The following is a 4636-nucleotide window of genomic DNA, read 5'->3' as shown; positions in this document are numbered from 1 at the left end:
TAGGTAAGGAAAATTAGAAAAAAAAAAAAAAACTGGAAAATGAAATGATGACGAAAACATACATGTTCCGTAATAAAATAAGCGAATAGCAAAACAAAATCGATAAAACTATTAGCGTTGAAAGCATATCGGAAATCAAATAGATTGACAGAAATTAAAAAGCAGAAGAGTGGAATTTCCGGAAATATATATCTGTAATAAATAGAACAGTATAATAGGAGATCGTGCGAAGTATGTTTCACTTTACAACTGGCACCTAAAACAGACTTTTTCGCGGTATCATAATTTTTAAAATCCCCAAATTTTATTGATTTACAAATAATTTCATTTTTGAATCATGAATTTTTATCATTTATCATTATTATGAATACATATTAACTAGTCGAAAATCTGACAAGCAGAACAAATATATACGAATTACTTCTTGTAACGTTGATATCTCGTTTAAATAATCTTTCAACTGATAACTACTATATTCTGTTCGAATGATTGCATCAGTCGACGATGATAAATTCCCCCCCCCAAAAAAAAAAAAGAAATCATCGATGAAAATAAAATAATTTTACAATAAAAAAATGTTTGAGAATAAATTGGAACAGAATTTGATATCAAAATTTTCGGGCATTTAAAAAATTTTAGGTAAGTTTAAAACATTTTCTTTTTCTTTCTTCCCTCGTCTTTCAATAAAGAGAAATACTTTTATAGAATTTCTAATGTTTCCATAAAATAATAATGAAAAAGCATTAATTAATGACACTAAATATATTCCATCCATTAGTTTAGAGTGTGAAAGAAGGAAACAACTTTTACCAAATGATAATTATCGATATCATATTTTATCAACAAAATGGTAAGTGATTCAAATATTTTAGAGAAATATTATTAGATTCACTAAGATCTATTGATGGAAGAATGTCTGCATATAAAGAAATTTCGAAGCGCTATTGTCACCTCTCTTAGCAGTGAATTTGGAAAATAAATTGAAATGAAAGAAATGTCAATGTGATTTCTTCATTTTGTCATTTGTATTGCTTACCTTATAATCATTATTTCGGGTTTTGAAAGAAATTTAAAAAAAAACGGGTATTTTATTCTCACATGGTCATCATTTTTGAGTATGATATCTTCTTACATCCTGTCACCACTTTATCAATTTTATTTTTTATTTGTCTCTCTTTATTAATTTGATTTTGCTCCGCAATTTTTCATTATTCTACGACAGCTACATTTATCAATTAGTCAGAATAATCAGGATGAATCAGTCATTTAAGCATTATCATTCGCATTCCCAGAATTTTTAGGAAATGATACTATATTAAGTAAGCCTAGTCATTTTCATCTCTTTTTCAATTGATTTGTGATAAGGGAAATTATTAAGTAAGCAAGAAACAAGATGCTGCCAGTATCACAATGCATTACCACTTATATCAGTTATATCACCCAGTGACAGCGACAATGTTTACTGGATATGTTGTAAACATCAACCATCCTGAAAATATTCCATCCCATTAAGCCAATACTACCTTCGGCCTTCTAAAATTTAACAATTATAGCATCATAATTATAGCATGATCGACCTCATTTATTTGTCTAAGGTCGATCATTATATATACATATATATAAGAAAAAGTAATCTAATAAAGGAATCAATTCAATCCGCTTCCAAAATCAATTTCAATTCAATCCGATTCAATCCGCTTCCTTCAAGTTTGAATTTTCTTTGAATCAGTCAATTACACTTTATCACAACCGAATCATTCATCCAAACTTTTGATTTTATGAAAGCATTTTCTTTTCCTAATTTGATAGTTTGATTTCATAATTTTACAGATTTGAATATAATTGAATCCATTCCTGGACAAGAATGTATGGGAAAAGATTGGCGGAAATGGTTGAATCAGGATTTAAAAATTAATTTTTTAATAAACGAAATCGAAATTAAAATTCTAGTCGCATTCTAGTTGCCCAAATTGTTTTATTAAAACTATTCAGAAGTTGGCAGCTTTTAAAATTCATAGCTGACTCAACACCTGCTAATGCAGCAAGGATAAACTGTGCTTGCAGTGCAAACTTCACACAATTATTAGCATATCAGCAGCAAAAGTAGTGGTGATTATAGTTTTTTGACGGTGATAAGAAATGATAATGAAAATATCCAGTTATATGGATTTTAGGTGTTATTTGAGATGAATCAGTAGCAAATGAATAATTTATGCTTCAGCCATTTGGCAAATCATATGTGCCTCCTTGGCTTTAAGATGGAAATTCGTTTGATGTCTTCGCTCGAAACTAAAACCCAGAAGGAGATATGGCTGTTACTGGTTTTCATGGTCAATACTACACCAAGACAATGATCATAACAACATAAAGTGTTGAATGACCGTTCCAAACTCGATATCTCACATTATAGATAATAATGACAACTAGCTCTCCCACTTTCAAGGGTGCAGCCGGTGATAAGTGGTCAGTTTTGTGATGACCAATGGCTAACAATCGTCATGACACAAAGAGAAAACTGATAGGTGAATTAAGTGGGTGGGAAAGACTGGGGAATATTGCTACTATGAAGACGACAATGAGAAGGTGGAGATGAGTGACGTCACCATTTTGGCATGTCGTAGCACAGCGCATCGCTCAATTCGGGGCAAGAAGAGGGGGTTAATAGAGATGAAATGAAATCTCTCTTGAATTTTGGAGAACGAGAAGACGAGAGGGAACCGGAGAGAGAGAGAGAGAGAGGAGGGAGAGAGAAGCGGTGTGTGCGTGGCAAGCTGAGAATTGATTTTTGGGGAAACGGAGATGGATTAGAGTTGGTGGGAGAAGGGTAGTAGCTTGTTCCTGAACTTCCTCCATCAGTGTCACTGCATTGTCACACCTATTCCACTAACTCTCGACCTCTTTCTTTTTTACTAACTCTTTCTTTGTCACTCTCGACTGTCTTTATTGTTTTTTTCTCAACATCTGACCCTTTTTTTTATTGTACCCGCATTCTTGACCATTTCCATTTTTCAGCACTACCGATCTCAGCCCTCACTCTCGATCATTTTCATTTTCATCTCTCCTCGTCCTTCGCTTACTCTCGATCGTTTCATTTTCATTGCCCATTCCCCTCTACTCTTGACCATTTTCATCCGTTTCCTTGTTTTTCGATTATTTTATTCGACCACATATTTACATAAGACGAGAAGAAGCTACTCAGATGTTGAATTCCACGAGCTACATGCTTTATTGAAGTAAGGTAGAAGCTGTTCTTCACAGATACACCAATCCTTTGACCTGAAAACGAGCAATGAAGTAATCTCTTTTGACCTTTTCAGTTTAAATACTAATTTTTATACTTCTATTTGTTGTTGTATTTTCATTGCTTATTTGTTCATCAAAAAGTGCTTTACATTTAGTCACATGTTTTTCTCATACAACATGCAAGTGACAAACGGATGCCAACTATTGGGGATATTTGCGATTAAGTTGCAACTTTATCTCGTTCATAGGATGATTTTTCGGCTAAATTAACTTTTTTCTGATCTCTTCATCCATTTACGTATGAAAATATATGTTTAGTATACTTCTGAAAGCTGAGATTCCTGTACATGACACTGTTAACTTGTGTTGCTTGCTTGTATAAGAGGGATTCATCATCTGTAGTTAGTAATGATACTGCTATAAATAATAATATCAGGTAAAAAAGAGACATGGGCGTTTGCGTGGGAAAATTCGAGTTATTGGTAGTTTTGTTCATTTGCATCTCTTGAACCCTTTATATGTTAAAACTTTCTGGAACTATTTTCCTCCCTAAAAATTCTCCTAAAGTAGCTTGATGTTATGTGCATGAAGTTACGAAAATTTTTGTCGCAAAGGGATGAACAGAAAATTTATGGTCATTTGTTAGCTTTATTTCTTTCATTTCAGAGGTCACATTTGATTGGATTTTACTGGCACTAACGTTATGACGAAAACTGTATTTCAGTACTCACTCAGCAGGATGTTCACACTAATGGACTAATTAATTACTGATGAAAAAAGATCAAAATCAAATAATCAATATGAAGTAAGCCATTTTGTCGAAGTTTTTTTGATTAAGCTACTTGAGAGCAAAGCGAATAAAGAGAAAATAAAATTTTTATTTATATTTTATCATGTTCAATGATGGCTAATTCCTTCATCTTCTAACAGAGTACACTTGCGTTGCTATACGATCTAACGGTTTTCGTTTCGACTTTGTTTTAGTAGTGGAATTTTTTTTTCTTCAGAGCCAATCACGCCTGATTTTCCAATATACTCGCGTGTATGCAAAGTATTCAATGGTTATCCTAGAAGAGGAACTGAAAAGATATTGTCGAATGCGGGTCAGTTCGTTGTAGAGGCTTTATCAATGCTTTTTATGTTGTAGCTCTGTTGAAAATTAATTTAATGTAACTAAGTTTATTTGAGTGTTTTGTTACTTAAGTATTCTAGAGCTAGAAGTTGCAAAGGTAGGTCTTGTGTCGTTCAGAATATTCAAATATATTTCCGTAATTTTCAGCCAAAGATAACTTCACCGATCACTTAACTTAGAGTGAGAGTAAGCTTTTTCTAAAAAATTATAAACCACTTGTGATTTACTTTCGCATCGTCATCAAGGATTCTTAATAGAGTT

Source organism: Loa loa (genome assembly GCF_000183805.2).
Source record: "Loa loa unplaced genomic scaffold supercont3.4, whole genome shotgun sequence".
In the NCBI taxonomy this organism is placed as follows: Eukaryota; Metazoa; Nematoda; class Chromadorea; order Rhabditida; family Onchocercidae; genus Loa; species Loa loa.
This window is presented reverse-complemented; position numbering follows the sequence as displayed.